At 43.0% G+C, this 22,662-nt stretch overlaps 2 pseudogenes; both read right to left on the reverse strand.

The window, feature by feature from the left end:
* Window positions 1–14,291: 14,291 nt before the first annotated feature.
* Window positions 14,292–17,108, reverse strand: LOC127678245 (pre-mRNA-splicing factor CWC22 homolog; annotated as a pseudogene).
* A 2,131-nt stretch (window positions 17,109–19,239) lies between these two features.
* Window positions 19,240–22,062, reverse strand: LOC127678243 (pre-mRNA-splicing factor CWC22 homolog; annotated as a pseudogene).
* Window positions 22,063–22,662: the final 600 nt, after the last annotated feature.

The following is a 22,662-nucleotide window of genomic DNA, read 5'->3' on the forward strand; positions in this document are numbered from 1 at the left end:
AGCTGAGGAAGAGTTCAATAATCAAGTGGATAAGATAACCCGACCTGTGGACAGTCAGCCTCTTTCCCCAGCCATCCCTGTCACTGCCCAGTGGGCACATTAACAAAGTGGCCATGGCAGCGGAGATGCAGTCTATGCTTAAGCCCAGCAACACAGACTTCCACTTACCGAGACTAACCTGGCTACAGCTGCTGCTGAATGCCAGATCTGCCAACAACAAAGACCAACACTGAGCCCCAGATATGGCACCATTCCTTGAGGTGACCAGCCAGCAACCTGGTGGTGGGTTGACTGCATTGGACCACATTCTCCATCCATGGAAAGGAAAACGTTTTGTTCTTACTGGAGTAGATACTTATTCTGGTTATGGATTTGCCTTTCCTGCATGCAATGCTTCGACCAAAACCAACATCCATGGACTTACAGAAAGATTTATCCATTGTCATGGCATTCCATGCAGTATTGCTTCTGACCAAGGAACTCATTTCACAGCCAAAGAAGTAGGACAGTGAGCCCACGATCATGGAATCCACTAGTCTTACCATGTTCCCCATCATCCTGAAGCAGCTAGTCTGATAGAAAGATGGAATGGCCTTTTGAAAACACAGTTACAGTGCCAACTAGGTGGCAGCAGCATGGAGGGCAGGGCAGAGTTCCTCAGAAGGCAGTATATACTTCTAATGAGTGCCCGATATATGGTACAGTTTCTCCCATAGCCAGGATCCATGGGTCCAGGAATCAAGGGGAAGAAAGGGAATAGTTCCACTCACTCTCACTCCTAGTGATCCTCTAGGAAAAAACTTTGCTTCCTGTCCCCACAACCCTAGGTTTTGGTGGCCTAGAAGTTTTGGTTCCACAGTGGGTAGTGCTCCTACCCAGGATCCACAACAAACATTCCATTGTACTGAAAACTCAAGACTTCCCTCTGGTCATTTTGGGCTTTTACTGCCCTTAAACCAACATGTTAAGAAAGGGATAACAGTGTTAGGAGGGGTGATAGATCCAGATTACCATGGGGAAATTAGATTGCCTCTCCACAATGGAGGTAAGCAGAATTATATAAAGTCTGGAGATCCCTTAGAGCATCTCTTAGTGCTACCATGTCCTGTGATTAAAGTCAATGGGAAACTACAACAGCTCAACACACGCAGGATCACAAAGGACACAGACCCATCAGGAATGAAGGTATGGGTCACTCCTCCAGGAAAAGAGCCAAGACCTGTTGAGTTGCTTGCAGAGGTTGAAGGAAATTCAGAATGGGTAGAAGAGGAAGGTAGTTATAAATACCATCTAAGGCCCTGTACCAGTTGCTCAATCTAGTTTTATAAAGTAATATAAAAGCTTCTGTTTTATTTTGTTCAGAACACCTTTGTATACCTATTTGTGCTTTCTTCCAGTTCCTTAACATTGATTGGCATTTATGTTGAGATGCTAAAAAAAACAAAAACAAAAACAAAACAACAAAAAAAACTTCTTTGTCTTCTTGTACATGTAAAATTGCAGGACTGTATCCCCCCAAAATTTTCCCAATAAAATAAATTTCCAATATTTTCCAACATCCTAAAAGAATAGTAAGCTGTACAATATTCAAATAAGCAGAGTTAAACAAAATAAAATGGTAATGTAATTGACTAGTTGTAATCAACAGTCCTCGTTAAAAAACAGAAAATCCAGTGTGGGAGGTGAAATCCATAGTGCACATAACTACACAGAATTAACATTCAGAAAATACAAGTATTTTGTAAGTCAAGAAGAAAGATCTAGATAACTCATAAATTAGCAAAATCATGGTAGCCACAGAAGAGGAAACCAAGTAAGGTACAAAATCTGGCTGAAATCAGAGGAATGCAAAGTAAAACAGTAAGGCAGGTCACTTGTCTCAGGCTGCAAAAACGGCAAAGCCCATCACATTAGGGCTCAGCTACAGAGCTATCCATCTGCAGTAGGATAGAAATTGATGTGACTACTTCACTCTTACTGTGTTGCAGGTCTTCTGTGATTTTTAAATCTAATAGTGGGGAGCAGGAGAGATGTCCCAGTGATAAGAGCATGTCTTAGAGTTTCTACTGCTGTGGTGAAACACAATGATGAAAGCAACTTGAGGAGGAAAGGGTTCATTCAGCTTATATTTCCATAGCACTGTTCATCATTAAAGGAAGTCAGGACAGGAATTCAGAGAAGGATCCTGGAGACAGGAGCTGATGTAGAGGCAGTGGAGAAATGCTGCTTACTGGCTTGCTCCCCATGGCTTCCTCAGCCTGTTTTCTTATAGAACCCAGGACCACTGGCCTAGGGATCCCAGTACCACAATGGGCTGGGCCCTCCTACATCAATCTCTAATTAAGCTCTGTAAGCTTGCCTACAGCCCAATCTTATGGAGGCATTTTCTGTACGTTCTCTCCTCTCAGATGACTTCCATTTGTATCAAGCTGACATAAAACTATCCAGTATAGAGCATTTGTTCTTGCATAGGACCGAGGTTCAGTTCCCAGCACCTACAATCGTGGCATACAACCATCTTCAAGGGCTGTCCCAGAGGATCTAATACCTTTTTCTGTCCTCTTTGGGAGCAACACATGCACCATGCACATGGTACACATATATGCATACAGGCAAAACTTCATACACATAAAATAATAAATATTAAGAATGGTAATATGTGGCAAAATGTAGATGATAAGTTTTTGTAAATTCCTGTATAAACAGGATCGAGAACTACACGATTGGGCCAAGTTGCTGAGTTTGTTGCTGTGTTTAAGAATGTGGCTCTTCAAAATTATCCTGCCTCTCAAAATCAATAGGTCACACAATCAGTCTTCAGAGACTCTCAAAGACTGTATTGTCATAAACAATTGCAAAGACATTTGGCTGGGTATGGTAGCACATGCCTTTAAACCCAGCATCAGGGAGGCAGAGGCAGGCAGAACTTGAGAACAGAGTCAGAAAATAGTTTGAGGCCAGCCTGGTCTACACAGGGAGTTTCAGGCTAGTCAAAGCTACAGAGTAAGACCCTGTCTCAAGAAAAAAGAAGGGCGTTATTTTTTAAGTTTGATTGGTTATCTTCTTTGGGTTTGATGAAAGAAGGTTACTTTCTTGCTTTTTCCAGGGAGAAGTTTCCCTCCTTGTATTGGTGTTTTTCTCCTATTATCCTTTGTAGGGCTGGGTTTGTGGATAGATATTGGGTAAACTTGGTTTTCTCATGGAATATCTGAGTTTCTCCATCTATGGTGATTGAGAGTTTTGCTGGGTATAGTAGTCTTGGCTGACATTCGTGTTCTCTTAGAGTCTGCATGAGATCTGCCCAGGATCTTCTAGCTTTCATAGTCTCAGGTGAGAAGTCTGGTGTGATTCTGATAGGTCTTCCTTTATATGTTACTTGGCCTTTTTCTCTTACTGCCTTTAATATTCTTTCTTTGTTTAGTGCATTTGGGATTTTGATTATTATGTGACCGGAGGTAGTTCTGTTCTGGTCCAGTCTGTTTGGAGTTCTGTAGGCTTCTTGTATATTCATGGGCATCTCTCTCTTTAGGTTATGGAAGAGTTCTTCCATAATTTTATTGAAGATATTTGCTGGCCTTTAAGTTGTAAATCTTCACTCTCATCTATGCCTATAATCCTTAGGTTTGGTCTTCTCATTGTGTCCTGGATTTCCTGGACATTTTGGGTTACAAGCATTTTGCTTTTTGCATTTTCTTTAACTGTTGAGTCCATGGTTTCTATGGTATCTTCAGCACCTGAGATTCAGATTTCAGAACCCTGTCTTGAAAGAAGCAAAAAAAAAAAAAAAAAAAAAAAAAAAAAAAAAAAAAATGAAAGAAAGAAAGAAAGAAAGAAAGAAAGAAAAGAAAAAAGAAAAGGTAAGAAAAGAAAAGAAAAACAGAAAAAGAAAAGAAACTGGGAAAGACCCTTGAATGCAGGGGCACAGGGGAAAAGTTCCTGAACAGAACACCAATAGCTTATGCCACTCTAAGATCAAGAATCGATTGACAAATGGAACCTTACAAAATTACAAAGTTTCTGTATGGCAAAGGACACTGTCAAAAGGACAAAACAGCAACCAACAAATTGGGAAAAGATCTTTACCTACCCTACATCTGACTAATCTGGCTAATATCCAAGATATACAAAGAACTCAAGAAGTTAGACTCCAGAGAGCCCAATAACCCTATTAAGAAATGGAGTATAGAGCTAAACAAAGAATTTTCACCTGAGTAATATCGAATGGCTGAGAAGCACCTAAAGAAATGTTCAACATCCTTAGTCTTCAAGGAAAGGCAAATCAAAACAACCCTGAGATTTCACCTCACACCAGTCAGAATGGCTAAAATCAAAAACTCAGGAGAAAATAGGTGCTGGCGAGGATGTGGAAAAAGAGGAACCCTCCTCCACTGCTGGTGGCCTTGCAAGCTGCTACAACCACTCTGGAAATCAGTGTTGCGGTTCCTCAGAAAATTGGCCATGATACTATCGGAGGACCCGGCTATACCACTCCTGGGCATATACCCAGAGGATTCCCCAGCATGTAATAAGGAAATTCTTAGGCATGTAGGTGGAATTGATGGATGTCTTCCTGAGTGAGGTGACCCAATCACAAAAGAACACACATGGTATGTGTTAGTACCGAGACCTGTGATGTCATATAGGCGACAATTAGCACAGTGAGACTATAGGCCTGTTGCCAAAGCAACAGCCACCATATACCCAGAATTCAACGGACCTACCTTTACCTGTAATCACCTGTATATAATTGGGTAGTGTTTCTCCTCTCTCTCTTTCTTTTCCTTCCTTTTTCCCTCCCGTTGCACCTTTTCCCCATCTTAAATAAAGCCCCACGTTGAACTGATTGGCCTGGTGTGACCCCTCATTGTGGCTTGCATCTCTGCCACATCCCCGTGGCCCACTGGCCCACGCGGCTGGCAAACATGTGACCTGCATGCTGTGCAGGCAGATGAACTGCGTGGAAAAACCAGCAGTATGCACTCACTGGTAAGCGGATATTAGCCCAGAAGCTTGGAATACCCAAGAAACAATTCACTTATCAAATGATGCCCAAGAAGGAAGGAAGGAGAGGCCCTTGGTCCTGGAAAGGCTCAATGCAGCAGTGTAGGGGAATACCAGGACAGGGAAATGGGAAGGGGTTGATTGGGGAACAGGGGGAGGGAAGAGGACTTAGGGGCCATGGATGAACTGGGTTACCTAAAAGAGGGTCTGGAAAGGAAAAAGTACAGGGTGCAAGAGAAGGATAAAGCCAAGACAAAGGTTCTGATTAAGGTTCACAGTTTAATATTCAGCCCTGTGTTTATATAGGGAAAGCCCACAGACCCATCCTTTGTTTCAGCTGGTTTGTGTTGCAAAGCAAGCTCAGCAGGCAGTCTAGTCTTCTAAGTTCCTGTAGGAACTTGCAGATGCAGCAAGGCCAGGCCACTCCTCCTAGGTCTTTAAACCCATGGAGGCAAGCACTCAAGGATTGTTTAGCTTGGGAGAAGGGCACATACCTAGGTAGGAAGATTGTCAGGAAGTCAGGGCCAGTCCTGCCTGCAGAGTGAGATCCTCTCTCAAAACAGCACACACACACCCCGCCCCAAGTGGAAATTGAGCCCTGTGTTGTGGTACATGCCAGTAATCCCATCCTACAGGAAGCTGAGGCAGGAGGATTGCCAGTTTTGAGGCCAACCTGAGTTGCATAGTGAGACCCAATCTCAATGAGCTGAGTGGGTGAGGAGAGACCTCAGTGGTAGAGCACTCAGTTTATGCATGATCCTGTATGCATACAGACAAACAGACAATGAAATTGTTTCCCCATTGCCTTATACCTGTAAACCATATTATTTTACAATTTAGATTCTAATATTTTAATCATCAATTAGTGTACCTATTTATAGAGTACAACATAAAATTTCAAAGTATGTATGTTGGTACCAGGACCTCCGAAACCTGTGATATCACATAGGCGATAGTGGGATCTAAACACCTGTTGCCAAGGCAACAGCCACCACATTCCCAGAATCCATTGGGCTCACCTTTACCTGCAACCACATAACCATCCGTGTATATATAAGAGAAGCACCCTCCACACCCCGTCCCACCCCCAACTCCCCCACCTCCTCACCCCCCTCACTTCCCCACATCACATAGGCAATAGCAGGACCTATACACCTGTTGCCAAGGCAACAGCCACCATATTCCCAGAATCCATTGGGCTCACCTTTACCTGCAACCACAGAACCATCCATGTATATATAAAAGAAGCACCCTGACCCCAGTCCAACCCCACCCCCACCCCCCACATCACATAGGCAATAGCAGGACCTATATACCTGTTGCCAAGGCAACAGCCACCATATTCCCAGAATCCATTGGGCTCACCTTTACCTGCAACCACATCACCATCCATGTGTATATATAAGTGAAGCACCCCCCATCCGCCCAAGCCCCCACCCCCACCCCCCACCCCCCACCCCCCCCACAAAAGAACGTTCCTACATTGCTAGAATACTGCTGGGCATTGGGCCTGCTCTGAAGTGTGGTTGATAAACCCAGTGAGATCCTACTAGAGAAAACTCATTTTCCCTTTGCAGTGGGTATCAGTTGCTGCCCCGGCCTGCAGGGGTTGTCAACAGGGGACCCTAAGACAGAAGAGGAGAGAATGCAAAGGACAGGAGACACAGAAACGGAACCGAGACAGGCTTTCTGATCAAGGTTTGACAAACTGCGTTTTCTCAGGGAATTTATACAGGCAGGGGAAGAAGTAAGGCAAGTGGGATTTTCCATGAAGCCCAGGCATTCTGCCATGGTGAATCTCTGGCAGCTGTAAGGTGTTTTCTTCTTCTGGCAGGGAGCAGTGACCATCAACCACCTGATTTCTCCAAGGTCTGTAGCTGAGGAGAAGTCAAAACCTAAGCCTATCTTTTAAATGGAATCTAAATCTAAAGTAAGGTCATTTTAGCTCCTGGCAAGTTGCAGATAGTGTCTTTATTATTAGGTGTAGACCCCTATGTCAACTCCTTTCTCCCAGTGCTAGGACCACTCATTTCCCTTGAAGCCATGCAGATCTTGTATGTGCTACCAGTCTGTGAGTTCACATGTGCATAAGTCATTTTGTGTCTGGAACACACTTGTTGTTTGGAATCCTCCACCAACTCAGTCTCTTACAATCTTTCTGTCTCCTCTTGTGCATGGCTCCCTAAACCCTGAGGTGGAGGGGTTCGATGTCACAAACCATTTAGGACTGAGTACTTCAAAGTCTCTCAGTCTCTGAACATTGAACAGTTGTGGGTCTCTCTGTTAATTCCTATCTATTACAAGAGGAAGTTTTTCTGATGTGGGTTGATCCTCTATCAGATGTGTAATTGGTAACAGTCTTTTTGAATTCTGTAAGCTGCCACTTTGCTCGAATGATATTGTCCATTGCTGTACAGAAACTTTTCAATTTCCTGAGATTCCATTTCTTAACTGTTAGACTTACTGCCTGTGCTATCCTGTCCAGGAAGTCTTCTCCTGTGCCACCGAGTTCGAGCCTGTTCCCCACATCCTCTTCTTTCAGACTCAGGGTATATGGTTTGAACCATTTGGGGTTGATTTTTGTGCAGGGTGATAAATATTTGCATTCTTCTCCATGCAGTCATCCAGATAGACAAGCACCATTTGTTGAAGATACTGCCTTCTCTCTAGTGGTATACACCTTTAATTCTAGCTCTGGAGGCAGAAGTGGGTAGAATTCTGTGAGTTCAAGCTCAACCTAGTCTACAAAATCAGTTCCAGGACAACCAGGGCTATAAAGAGAGACCCTGCTTCAAAAGCACCAAAAAAAATAATCAGGAGTCCACAAGCATGTGGACTTATGTCTGATTGAGTGCTCAATTCCATACCATTGATTAAGGTGTCTGGTTTTTAAAAAGAATTATTTTATGTATATGAGTACATAGGTACACATAATTTATGTATGTAAATATATCTTCATGCACACCAGAAAAAAGGGCAACAGATCTCTTTACAGATGGTTGTGAGCCACCTGTGGAATTGAACTCAGGACCAAGGTAGAGCAGCCAGCAAGCGCTCTTAACTACTAAGCCATCTCTCTAGCCACCAAGATGTCTGTTTTTGAGCTATGTTGTTTTGTTATTATTCAGTTTTCTATTTATTTTGACAGAGGTTCTCAGCTCATTGCTCAGGGTGATTTTAAACTCACTCCATAGACTATGCAGGCCTTGAACGTCTGCTCTTTCTGTCTTAGCCTCCTGGGTAGCTGGGATTACAGTCCTATACTATTGGTTATCCATTCTTTCTGGAATGAAATGTGCTACAGCTTCTCCTCCCCCTCTTCCTCCTCCTCCTCCTTTTCTTCTTCCTCCTCCTCCTCCTCCTCCTGCTCCTCTTTCTCTATCTCCTCTCCTTCCACTTTCCCCCTTCTCTCTCCCCCTCTCTTTCCCCTCCTCCATCTCCTTCTTCTTTCAAGACAGGAACCCTCTATGTAGCCTGCCTGTCCTGGAGCTCTGTATATAGACTGGGTGGAACTCAAGCTCAAAGAGATATATCTGCCCTGCCCCCAGAGGGCTAGGACTTAAGGCATATGCCATGATGCCCAGCTGAACGTCTAACAATATTTCAATGTTGTCAGTGTTTCACCTTCAGCAAAAGGAGCATCCAAAATATGGTGCAGCACACCTTTAATCCCTGTAATGGGAAGGGAGTATTAATTCAGTGAGTTGAAGGGCAGTCTGGTCTTCTCATTGAATTCCAGGCCAGCAAGTGCTAGATAGTGAGATCCTGTCTCAACACAGAAACAAAAGCAAAGAAAAAAGTATTATTTTAGAAGATAAATCTGGACTTATCTTTAACTTTTAATGTACATGATATGTAAAACCATAAAATTGTATAAATTTATGGTCATTGTATTGTATTTTGGTGCATATTATTGCATTTAAATCAGGTTAAGTATACCTGTCTCCTTCAGTGCTTAATCATCACTTCATGATAAATATGTTCAGAATGCGTTTGTCTAGCTTCCTGGCATGTGTGCTGGCTGCACTACTGGTGTGTACAGTCATCCTGTTGAGAAACAGCACACCTGAGCCTCTCGCTCCTCCTTTCTGTCTAGTATTCATCGATTTGCCTGTTCCATTCCAAGCCGTGTGCCTTGCTCCCATGAACCTTTGGTGACCACTATCTGGTCCCTTCAACTTCCTTGAGGTCAGAATTTTTTAAATTAATAGTTTGCAAGTATTTTTAAAAATTGTGTATGACTGTTTTGCCTGCATGTATGTCTGTGTACCATGTGTGTGCCTGGTACCTGAGGAGGTCAGTAAAGGGCATCGGATGCCCTGGATCTGGACCTACAGATGCATGTGGGCTGCTGCCTATAGGTGTTTCTACCATGACCAAGGCAACTCTTATAAAGACAACATTTCATTGGGGCTGGCTTACAGTTTTAGAGGGTTGGTCCATTAACATCATGGCAGGAAGTATGGCAGTGTCCAGTCTGACATGGTGCTGGAGAAGAAGCTGAGAGTCCTGCATCTTGATCTGACTGCAGCAAGGGGACTGTCTCCCAGGCAGCTAGGAGGAGGGCTTCAAAGTTACCCCCACAGTGACACACTTCCTCCAAGGCCACACCCACTCCAACAAGGCCACATATCCTAATAGTGTCATTCCCTGGGCCAACCATGTTAAAAACACCACAGCTACCCTGTGGGCAATGAGAATTGGACCTGGGTCCTCACAATAAAAATAGTTGAACTGTCTCCAGCTTTATAGACTTCAAATGAGGGGCATTATGCAATGTTTGTCTTTCTATCCCTGGCTTAGTTCCTTTAACATAATGGCCTCCAGTTTCATCCCTGTGGTCAGGAATAAAAAATTAGAACTGAGATGAAGTAGATGAAACTATTTGACTGGTCAGTTTAACTTTAGTGTAACTTGTGAATGGCGATGTGAGGTTTTTATTGCTGTTGGGTATTTGTTCCTTTGTTTGGTGGTTTTGTTGTTGTCTTTTTTGTTGTATTGTTTTTGTTTGTTGGTGTTTGTTTTTTTCTTTGTTTGTTTTGGTGAATGTTGGTTTTTTGAGACAGTGTTTCTCTGTGTAGCCAAGCCAGTCATGGAACTCACTATGTAGATCAGGCTGGCCTTGAACTCACAGATGTGGCTCTTGGGTGCTAGGATTAAAGGCATGCAGTACCACCACGCAGTTACACTTTAACAATTCCTGCTTCAAATTTAAATAAAAGCCCAAGGCCAACCTGTGCTATATAATAAGACTGTATCAAAAAACAAAACAAAACTAAACTAAACAAAGTGAACTTGGAACAACCATTTGATATGAGAGAATTCATGAATCTCAGTTCTTATATGAACCTGCATTCTTGAAGTAGCCTCTGATTTGTGATATAAATCTTGATTCATGTCATCTGATTTAGTTGTTCTGGGTTTTCTGTGATCATTTTAAACACTGTAGTCCCCTTGGATGAGAGACACCAATAGACATTTCATAAGTTGCATATACATTGTCAAGTCCTGTCCAGTAAGAATGTACTTTCATTTATTTGAGATCATTATTAGTAAGACAATTTATTGCAATGTTAACAAATATTTATGTATTTATTATGTATTCAGTGTTCTGCCTCCATGTTTGCCTCTGGGCCAGGAGAGGGCACCAGACCTCATTACAGATGGTTATGAGCCAGCATAACCATCAGTTGCTGGGAATTGAACTCAGGACCTTTGGAAAAAGGACAGTGCTCTTAACCTCTAAGCCCATAGTTTTTTGTTTTGTTTTGTTTTGTTTTTTTGTAAGCATCAATTAGTAAAATAATGAAGTGCACACTTACTGTTGCAAGAATGATCAGACTTCTTCCTGGTACCTTTGTTACTTCTCAACCTGCCAGTTCTCAAATCTTCCATTGGTCTTACTAACCTGACAGCTTCTGAAACTCACATTTAGAACTCCTAGCTAGTGACTTCTCAACCATTCTTATTCTGTGGCCCTTTGATGCAATTCCTGATGTTGTAGTGACCCCAAACCATAAAGTCATTTTCATTGCTACTTCATAACTGTAATTTTGCTATCATGATAAATGCTAATATGAACATCTTATATGTAGGATGTCTGATATGTGACCCATTTGGAGATCACAACCCATAATTGAGAACCAATAGGGCCGAGGACAAGGACCCACTGACCAATACACCAAGCAGTAGGTAGCTGGATGATACCAAATGCTTCCTTGCACCCTTCTGGAGACTTGAGGTAGTCCCAGATGCTAAAATCAGAGCAGATTTCCTCTTATCACTCATTTGTCTGTTTTCTTGATGAGGAAATTAACTATGTTCCAACAGCAAATGTTACAAAAAGGAATGAATTTTTTTGAGGTTGGAGAGAAGGCTTAGAGGTAAAGCACTTACTGTTCCCACAAAGGACCCAAGTTTGGTTTCTAGTACCTACATGGTGGCCCGTACATAATTCCATTTCTAGGGGTTCTGACACCTTCTTCTGACTTCCACAGATACCACTTACATATGTGGTACACATACATTCATGCAAGAAAAATATGCATGCACATAAAATAAAGAAGTCTTTTCTTTTTCAAAGATGTGAGAACCCAGAAAGAAGAGTACTTGTTCTCTTGGAGAGGATCCAGATTTGGTTCCCAGAAACTGCAGGGTGGCTCACTCCGAAACTTGAGTTTCAGGGCATCTGGAATCTTTTTATGAAACACTCAGGTTCCTGAACAAAGGTGATACACGCAAGCAGGCGAATGCGCGGACACACACACAAACGTGCACGTATACACTCACAAACGCAAACACACATACACACATTAGAATCATTTTTATTTTGGTGGAGATTCTCCTCTCTTGCGGTGCTGACATCTCTTTGAGTCTCTGGAACGTCCATGGTATCTGGAGGTTTGTCCCAGCATCTCTCGGCAGCGTTCTGACACCTGGCCTCATCTCCTTTGTGACCACAATGCTTTCGACTGCTCTCCCCTGAGTTGGTGCAGTGATCCTTCTTCTGACTTTAACTCTGTCCCGAATTCAGGTTCTTTGCATCTAATGTTCAGAGAAAGAATCTCTTCCCTCTTGTGGCTTCTTCTTTGGCTCCCCATGCCCGTCTCTGCAGGAGCATTGTTCTCAGCCATTGCCAACTCTGCTGTATCTATTCTCGTGGCTTCTGTCCTCCATGTGCATTGCTGGGATATCTTGCTGTGGGATTCTGTGTCTCGTGAGATCTGAGCTCTGTGTCTCTCAGACCTTGCTGTCTCAGTCCTCCTTTCCTGGTGCCTTTGGTCCTCCCTGCCTCCTTCTAACCTCCTGTCCCCTGCCTGGTGGTCCCTGGCTAACTTACCTACTTCTTTGCCTTTGGCCTTCCCTGTCTATTCTTTCTTGCACCTTTAGCTCCAGCAGAGCTCTGACTGTAGGGGTGGTGGGAAATCTCTTTCTTCACTGGAGGACTCTGAGCTGCAGCTCTCCCTGCTGTCAGAATCTGAGTCAGAGGAATCTGATGGTGAGGAGAAGACTATGAAGATGAAGTTCTCAGGCCTGATTTGTTTGTTTGTTTGTTTCTTTGTTTTATTTTTGTTTTTTGTTTTCCTTTTTATTTGTTTTTTGCTCAGTTTCTCCTGGGATTGAAGTCATGCACTCCATTGCCTGGGCCTAAGTTTTCCATAGTCACTCTCTCAATTTTATCTAGACATAGAGAAGTATGTGTTTCTCAGCATTACTAAGTAGCTAACACTTGGTTCGTTTTATTTTTGTAGCTTTTACCTCTTTCTTCCTACTTCATTTTCCTATCATTCATATACTTTTTTTTTTTTACTCAGGAGAGTGGCATAAAATTTAAAACAGACCTAATCATATATTCAACCTGGATGAATCCTGGGATTTAGTTTTCAACTCCTATGAGACTTTGACCTAAGATAATGATTGAAAATTAAAGCCATTACTCGATGTACTTGTAAGTTATTGGTATTGCCCTGACACTGGAGAGGGGAGAAAACCCTCTGAAAAGTCGACTCATCCTCAAAACAATTAAGTACACAGAAACTGTGCTTTACAAAAACCACTTTCAATCTCAATTCCTGTATACAGTAAGTGATAAGTATCCATGTTTCAAATTCTACCATAGAGTAAATTGATGTAATTGAGCCAGATAAAATATTGCACAAATACTTCAAGTTTACCAACATTTACATAATATTTTTCATATCTTTAAATTTGTGAAAAAGGCAATCAGTTTACCACAAACAAACATTAATTTTCAAATAAAAGACAGAAAGAAAGAAAAGGAGAGACAGAAAGAAAGAAAGGAAGAAAGAAAGAAAGAAACAAAGAAACAAAGAAAGAAAAGAAATGAAAAGAAAAGGAGTGTGTCACTACATTTAAAAAAAATTTTAGCTGGGCAGTGGTGGCTCACGCCTGTAATCCCAGCACACTGGGAGGCAGAGACAGGTGAATTTCTGAGTTTGAGGCGAGCCTCGTCTACAGAGTGAGTTTCCAGGACAGCCAGGGCTATGCAGAGAAATCCTGTCTCAAAAAAACCAAATTAAAAAAAATTATGTAGCTCTCCCTAAAGGAAAGATACTGTGGCAGACCCTGGATTTTTAAATAATCTGTGGACAATAAAAAGAATTATTTCTCCTGGGTACTAGGACACATTGTGATAACTCTATCACTGTGTTGATTGAGCAAACCTGGGCTTCGAAACACAAAGAAGCATTTCCTGTTCACCTTTTCATGTCGATTCATACAAGTCTTTCTACAGCAGTTGTAATTGATTTAAGGATTCTTATGGTTGATTCATAGAAAGAATCTCACATCTGTAATTTTAGGAGGATGTATACAATGTTGTATTATTCCTATTTAAAGGTTCATTCAAACAGAAGCTATAGATCCTAACAGTCTAGCCAGGACTACTTTTATCCTGGTGTTTTTCTTCTAGCCACAGGATTATACCTTTTATGAACATAGGAATTAAAATATTTTAAAATGTTAAAATGGTAGTGGGTTTTTTTTTTGAGTTTTTAATTGGTTTTGTCTGTTGTTTCGATTTTGTGGTTGTTTTAACAACATTTGTTCCTTTTATTCACAAGACATAAGACTTAGCCCTCTTTTGATTCTATTTTCGTTGTGATTTTACACAAAGAACCTTTATCAATTATAAAACATGTCAAAAGGAAAGCTCCTTAAAATTTACAAACAGGTACTTTATTGAAGAGTTCTCTATACAATCCATCAATGTAAAAAAGACATGGGATTGCATGTAAGGCATGCATGTGCAGTTGTCATTAGAATCATTTTTATTTTGTTGGAGATTCTCCTCTCTTGCGGTGCTGACATCTCTTTGAGCCTCTGGAATGTCCATGGTATCTGGAGGTTTGTCCCAGCATCTCTCGGCAGCGTTCTGACACCTGTCTTCATCTCCTTTGTGACCACAATGCTTTCGACTGCTCTCCCCTGAGGTGGTGCAGTGATCCTTCTTTTGACTTTAACTCTGTCCCGAGTTCAGGTTCTTTGCTTCTCATGTTCCGAGAAAGAATCTCTTCCCTCTTGTGGCTTCTTCTTTGGCTCCCCATGCCCGTCTCTGCAGGAGCCTTGTTCTCAGCCATTGCCAACTCTGCTGTATCTGTTCTCGTGGCTTCTGTCCTCCATGTGCATTGCTGGGGTATCTTGCCGGGGGATTCTGTGTCTCGTGAGATCTGAGCTCTGTGTCTTTCAGACCTTGCTGTCTCAGTCCTCCTTTCCTGGTGCCTTTGGTCCTCCCTGCCTCCTTCTAACCTCCTGCTCCGTGCCTGGTGGCCCCTGGCTAACTTATCTACTTCTTTGCCTCTGGCCTTCCCTGTCTCTTCTTTCTTGTACCTTTAGCTGGGGCAGAGCTCTGACTGCTGGGGTCATGGGGAATCACTTTCTTCAATGGAGAACTCTGAGCTGCAGCTCTCGCTACTGCCAGAATCTGAGTCAGAGGAATCTGATGGTGAGGAGGAAGACTCTGAAGATGAGGATCTCAGGACTGATTTGTTTGTTTGTTTGTTTGTTTGTTTCATTTTTGTTTTTTGTTTTTGTTTTTGTTTTGATTTGTTTTTTGCTCAGTTTCTGGTTCCTGGGTTACAATAAATGACCTTGGGCTTGTTTTTCAGATGTTTTCGAAGCTCATCAGTCAAACCTCCCAGGCCTATGGATGTGAAGAAGTTAATGGCAAACCGGCTATTGCGTGGGTCGTCTCGGGGTAACAGTCCTTCAAGGAATGGCTCAAGAGTTTCATCCTTTAACCTTGCATTCAGCTTAGGAAGGCCCATGTATTCACACAGTTCCTGGAAGAAGATCTTGACAAAAATCCTACTAGACGATGTCGTGGTCTCCTCACTCAGCTTTATACATTCCAGAACACTCCAGGGAAGTGAATCTGTGTATAATAGGTGAGCAAACATCTTAGCAACATTCCTCAATCTGTTCATCTCTAAGCGATGGATGGTGTGGTACTGTTCCTTAAAAAGACTTTCAAATGATTCCATGTATTTCCTTTTCAGTGTACAAAACCGTCCAGCCAACAAGCCAAAAAATTTTTCATACGTCCTTTGTTGGGCACAGCAATCAAGTACCATGTTGCAGAGTTCTTTTGTTTGGCTCTCAGCACACTCCATCTTCAGCAACTTGTGTGCACATTCTTCAAAATCTAAACTTGACTGGATGGCAAGATAGATTGTCCGGCGAAATGAGACTAGGTTGATTTCAGTTTGGTCATGAATAGTTACTTTTCGCCCTCCTTCCTCTTCTTCTCCTTCTTCTTCTTCTTCCCCTCCCTCCTCCTCCTCCCCTTCCTCCTCCTCCTCCTCCTCCTCCTCAGCTTCACTCGTTCCAGCTTCTTGGTCTGTGTTTGAATCACTGTCGCCTTCATCAAGGATTTCTTTTTTAATAGCCTTGTACTTCTCTTCATTCTCCATAAAATGAGGATCCATCTTGAAAACATTAAGAACATCTTCTGGACTGTAGTCATCCTCCAGGGGGAGCATATGTGTCAACTGATCGTCCTCTTCCACTAAATCGAGTCCTTCCAGAATAACAGGGTGGCCCTCGAATCCATCCTTCCGTACAGCAAACATCACTTCAATCATGTACTGAACCCTTTTGTCCATCTCAGACTCGTGTAGAATGGTTCGCAGGCATTCAAAGATTGCATTGATCCCCCTTGGTGACACTTGGGTTAATTTGAGACCACACTCCTTGAGGCAGCCGATAGCCACTTCAACACTGTCATCCGTTGGTCTCTCTAGGAGCAAAGTGAGCATCTCCAGGCCCAGAACCTCATGAGCCACATTTTGGTTAATAAGATGTGCCACAAACTTTGAAGCAGTCAGGCAGAGTTGCTTATCATTCCTTCGATAGCCTTTCCGGAAGTTAAGAATTAGTCTCTTGAGCGTCAATTCTCCAATCTGTGGGAATTTGGAGTTGATTATTGCCACCAGCGCTGCATAGACGTGAGTGAAGATTGGAGAAGCCCTCTGTGCTTGCAGAACAGATCTGCACAGCAATCCTCTCCCTCTGACTATGTTCTCTTGAAGGAGCGCTTGGACAATGATACTTACATTGGAGATGTTGACCTTGTTGAGGAGACCGTTGATTGATTTCTTCAGAGCCTCCCAACTCATCCTCTGATATGCTAAGCTGCTTTTATCTGTAATCTGTTCCTGCATCCTCCTGAGCTTTGCGGGAGGAATATATGCTCCCCCGGGGTGGGTGAGCAGCGGGTCCAGCTCATCCCTCTTCGTTTTCTTCGCTGGAGGTTCTTCCTGAGTAGAATACTGGGTCACTCCTCGGCCTGGGCTTCTTCTTTCAGGAGATGGGGATTTCCGGGACCGTTTCCGATGACCTGCATCTCTCTCTCTTTCTCTGCGTTTTTCTAGGTCCGGACTTGGTGATTCCGTGCTGTCATCATAAGGGCATCCGGTTCTAGAACGCTCATAGTCGGCCTGGCTGTAATCAGAGTAGTCTCTAGCCCGGGGAGCACATTCTCGGTCTGCATATCTGTCTTCTGGGGTGGAGCTCCGGTTGTAGGAATTGTGCCCCTCCCTTCCGGCGCCACCAGAGGACTGTTTCCTGTGTGCCACGCTAGTTTGCATCTTCTGCTGTCAGCTGATCCAATAAACCAGATGGCTCAGGTTCATTCAAGTGACAAGTACTCAGTGGTCTGAGTTACAGAACCAATCCCAGTAACCGACTTGTGTATTAGTTAGGTCTCTAGAGAGGCAGAACTTGTGGATCCTCCCTAAAGAGTAAGGGAATTTGTTCTGATGACTTACAGTCTGTAGTCCAAGTCCACAACAACGGTCAGCTGTGAATGGGAAGTCGCAGTATCTAGTAGTTGCTCCGTCTCAGCTGGTCTTCTGTCAGAGTAGATTGCAACATGTGTGCTGGCAGGCGAAGAAGAGTGACTCTTCCTTCTTCCTGGGAGGGTCCTTATGTAGTCCTGCAGCAGAAGGGCGTGGCCAGATTAAAGGTGTGTACCACCAGGCCTGGATCTGGGGCTTGTTTTGTCCCAGGCTGACCTCGAACTCAGAGGTGTCCTTGCCCTCTTCTCGTGGGATTCAAGTCATGCACTCCCTTGCCTGGGCCTACGTTTTCCATAGTCACTCTCTCAATTTTATCTACACATAGAGAAGTATGTGTTTCTCAGCATTACTAAGTAGCTAACACTCGGTTCGTTTTATTTTTGTAGCTTTTACCTCTTTCTTCCTACTTCATTTTCCTATCATTCATATACATTTTTTTTTACTCAGGAGAGTGGCCTAAAAATTTAAAACCGATCTAATCATATATTTAACCTGGATGAATCCTGGGATTTAGTTTTCAACTCCTATGAGACTTTGACCTAAGATAATGATTGAAAATTGAAGCCATTACTCGATGTACTCTTAAGTTATTGGTATTGCCCTGACACTGGAGAGGGGAGAAAACCCTCTGAAAAGTCGATTCATCCTCAAAACAATTAAGTACACAGAAACTGTGCTTTACAAAAATCACTTTCAATCTCAATTCTTGTATACAGTAAGTGATAAGTATCCATGTTGCAAATTCTACCATAGAGTAAATTGATGTAATTGAGCCAGATAAAATATTGCACAAATACTTCAAGTTTACCAACATTTACATAATATTTTTCATATCTTTAAATTTGTGAAAAAGGCAATCAGTTTGCCACAAACAAACATTAATTTTCAAATAAAAGACAGAAAGTAAGAAAAGGAGAGACAGAAAGAAAGAAACAAAGAAACAAAGAAAGAAACAAAGAAAGAAAAGAAATGAAAAGAAAAGGAGTGTGTCACTACATTTAAAAAAAATGTTAGCTGGGCAGTGGTGGCTCACACCTGTAATCCCAGCACACTGGGAGGCAGAGACAGGTGAATTTCTGAGTTCGAGGCCAGCCTCGTCTACAGAGTGAGTTTCCAGGACAGCCAGGGCTATGCAGAGAAATCCTGTCTCAAAAAAACCAAATTAAAAAAAAAAACAACAAAATTTATGTAGCTCTCCCTAAAGGAAAGATACTGTGGCAGACCCTGGATTTTTAAATAATCTCTGGACTATAAAAAGAATTATTTCTCCTGGGTACTAGGACACATTGTGATAACTCTATCACTGTGTTGATTGAGCAAACCTGGGCTTCGAAACACAAAGAAGCATTTCCTGTTCACCTTTTCATGTCGATTCATACAAGTCTTTCTACAGCAGTTGTAATTGATTTAAGGATTCTTATGGTTGATTCATAGGAAGAATCTTATATCTGTAATTTCGGGAGGATGTATACAATGTTGTATTATTCCTATTTAAAGGTTCATTCAAACAGAAGCTATAGATCCTAACAGTCTAGCCAGGACTACTTTTATCCTGGTGTTTTTCTTCTAGCCACAGGATTATATCTTTTATGAACATAGGAATTAATATATTTAAAAATGTTAAAACGGTAGTGGGGGGTTTTTTGAGTTTTTAATTGGTTTTGTCTGTTGTTTCGATTTTGGGGTTGTTTTAACAACATTTGTTCCTTTTATTCACAAGACATAAGACTTAGCCCTCTTTTGATTCTATTTACGTTATGATTTTACACAAAGAACCTTTATCAATTATAAAACATGTCAAAAGGAAAGCTCCTTAAAATTTACAAACAGGTACTTTATTGAAGAGTTCTCTATACAATCCATCAATGTAAAAAAGACATGGGATTGCATGTAAGGCATGCATGTGCAGTTGTCATTAAAATCATTTATATTTTGTAGGAGATTCTCCTCTCTTGCGGTGCTGACATCTCTTTGAGCCTCTGGAATGTCCATGGTATCTGGAGGTTTGTCCCAGCATCTCTCGGCAGCGTTCTGACACCTGTCCTCATCTCCTTTGTGACCACAATGCTTTCGACTGCTCTCCCCTGAGGTGGTGCAGTGATCCTTCTTCTGACTTTAACTCTGTCCCGAGTTCAGGTTCTTTGCTTCTCATGTTCCGAGAAAGAATCTCTTCCCTCTTGTGGCTTCTTCTTTGGCTCCCCATGCCCGTCTCTGCAGGAGCCTTGTTCTCAGCCATTGCCAACTCTGCTGTATCTATTCTCGTGGCTTCTGTCCTCCATGCGCATTGCTGGGGTATCTTGCCGGGGGATTCTGTGTCTCGTGAGATCTGAGCTCTGTGTCTTTCAGACCTTGCTGTCTCAGTCCTCCTTTCCTGGTGCCTTTGGTCCTCCCTGCCTCCTTCTAACCTCCTGCTCCGTGCCTGGTGGCCCCTGGCTAACTTATCTACTTCTTTGCCTCTGGCCTTCCCTGTCTCTTCTTTCTTGTACCTTTAGCTGGAGCAGAGCTCTGACTGCTGGGGTCATGGGGAATCACTTTCTTCAATGGAGAACTCTGAGCTGCAGCTCTCGCTACTGCCAGAATCTGAGTCAGAGGAATCTGATGGTGAGGAGGAAGACTCTGAAGATGAGGATCTCAGGACTGATTTGTTTGTTTGTTTGTTTGTTTGTTTCATTTTTGTTTTTTGTTTTTGTTTTTGTTTTGATTTGTTTTTTGCTCAGTTTCTGGTTCCTGGGTTACAATAAATGACCTTGGGCTTGTTTTTCAGATGTTTTCGAAGCTCATCAGTCAAACCTCCCAGGCCTATGGATGTGAAGAAGTTAATGGCAAACCGGCTATTGCGTGGGTCGTCTCGGGGTAACAGTCCTTCAAGGAATGGCTCAAGAGTTTCATCCTTTAACCTTGCATTCAGCTTAGGAAGGCCCATGTATTCACACAGTTCCTGGAAGAAGATCTTGACAAAAATCCTACTAGACGATGTCGTGGTCTCCTCACTCAGCTTTATACATTCCAGAACACTCCAGGGAAGTGAATCTGTGTATAATAGGTGAGCAAACATCTTAGCAACATTCCTCAATCTGTTCATCTCTAAGCGATGGATGGTGTGGTACTGTTCCTTGAAAAGACTTTCAAATGATTCCATGTATTTCCTTTTCAGTGTACAAAACCGTCCAGCCAACAAGCCAAAAAATTTTTCATACGTCCTTTGTTGGGCACAGCAATCAAGTACCATGTTGCAGAGTTCTTTTGTTTGGCTCTCAGCACACTCCATCTTCAGCAACTTGTGTGCACATTCTTCAAAATCTAAACTTGACTGGATGGCAAGATAGATTGTCCGGCGAAATGAGACTAGGTTGATTTCAGTTTGGTCATGAATAGTTACTTTTCGCCCTCCTTCCTCTTCTTCTCCTTCTTCTTCTTCTTCCCCTCCCTCCTCCTCCTCCCCTTCCTCCTCCTCCTCCTCCTCCTCCTCAGCTTCACTCGTTCCAGCTTCTTGGTCTGTGTTTGAATCACTGTCGCCTTCATCAAGGATTTCTTTTTTAATAGCCTTGTACTTCTCTTCATTCTCCATAAAATGAGGATCCATCTTGAAAACATTAAGAACATCTTCTGGACTGTAGTCATCCTCCAGGGGGAGCATATGTGTCAACTGATCGTCCTCTTCCACTAAATCGAGTCCTTCCAGAATAACAGGGTGGCCCTCGAATCCATCCTTCCGTACAGCAAACATCACTTCAATCATGTACTGAACCCTTTTGTCCATCTCAGACTCGTGTAGAATGGTTCGCAGGCATTCAAAGATTGCATTGATCCCCCTTGGTGACACTTGGGTTAATTTGAGACCACACTCCTTGAGGCAGCCGATAGCCACTTCAACACTGTCATCCGTTGGTCTCTCTAGGAGCAAAGTGAGCATCTCCAGGCCCAGAACCTCATGAGCCACATTTTGGTTAATAAGATGTGCCACAAACTTTGAAGCAGTCAGGCAGAGTTGCTTATCATTCCTTCGATAGCCTTTCCGGAAGTTAAGAATTAGTCTCTTGAGCGTCAGTTCTCCAATCTGTGGGAATTTTGAGTTGATTATTGCCACCAGCGCTGCATAGACGTGAGTGAAGATTGGAGAAGCCCTCTGTGCTTGCAGAACAGATCTGCACAGCAATCCTCTCCCTCTGACTATGTTCTCTTGAAGGAGCGCTTGGACAATGATACTTACATTGGAGATGTTGACCTTGTTGAGGAGACCGTTGATTGATTTCTTCAGAGCCTCCCAACTCATCCTCTGATATGCTAAGCTGCTTTTATCTGTAATCTGTTCCTGCATCCTCCTGAGCTTTGCGGGAGGAATATATGCTCCCCCGGGGTGGGTGAGCAGCGGGTCCAGCTCATCCCTCTTCGTTTTCTTCGCTGGAGGTTCTTCCTGAGTAGAATACTGGGTCACTCCTCGGCCTGGGCTTCTTCTTTCAGGAGATGGGGATTTCCGGGACCGTTTCCGATGACCTGCATCTCTCTCTCTTTCTCTGCGTTTTTCTAGGTCCGGACTTGGTGATTCCGTGCTGTCATCATAAGGGCATCCGGTTCTAGAACGCTCATAGTCGGCCTGGCTGGAATCAGAGTAGTCTCTAGCCCGGGGAGCACATTCTCGTTCTGCATATCTGTCTTCTGGGGTGGAGCTCCGGTTGTAGGAATTGTGCCCCTCCCTTCCGGCGCCACCAGAGGACTGTTTCCTGTGTGCTGTGCTAGTTTGCATCTTCTGCTGTCAGCTGATCCAATAAACCAGATGGCTCAGGTTCATTCAAGTGACAAGTACTCAGTGGTCTGAGTTACAGAACCAATCCCAGTAACCGACTTGTGTATTAGTTAGGTCTCTAGAGAGGCAGAACTTGTGGATCCTCCCTAAAGAGTAAGGGAATTTGTTATGATGACTTACAGTCTGTAGTCCAAGTCCACAACAACGGTCAGCTGTGAATGGGAAGTCGCAGTATCTAGTAGTTGCTCCGTCTCAGCTGGTCTTCTGTCAGAGTAGATTGCAACATGTGTGCTGGCAGGCGAAGAAGAGTGACTCTTCCTTCTTCCTGGGAGGGTCCTTATGTAGTCCTGCAGCAGAAGGGCGTGGCCTGATTAAAGGTGTGTACCACCAGGCCTGGATCTGGGGCTTGTTTTGTCCCAGGCTGACCTCGAACTCAGAGGTGTCCTTGCCCTCTTCTCGTGGGATTCAAGTCATGCACTCCCTTGCCTGGGCCTACGTTTTCCATAGTCACTCTCTCAATTTTATCTACACATAGAGAAGTATGTGTTTCTCAGCATTACTAAGTAGCTAACACTCGGTTCGTTTTATTTTTGTAGCTTT

The sequence above is a fragment of the Apodemus sylvaticus genome, chromosome 2 (genome assembly GCF_947179515.1).
Source record: "Apodemus sylvaticus chromosome 2, mApoSyl1.1, whole genome shotgun sequence".
NCBI classification, from domain to species: domain Eukaryota; kingdom Metazoa; phylum Chordata; class Mammalia; order Rodentia; family Muridae; genus Apodemus; species Apodemus sylvaticus.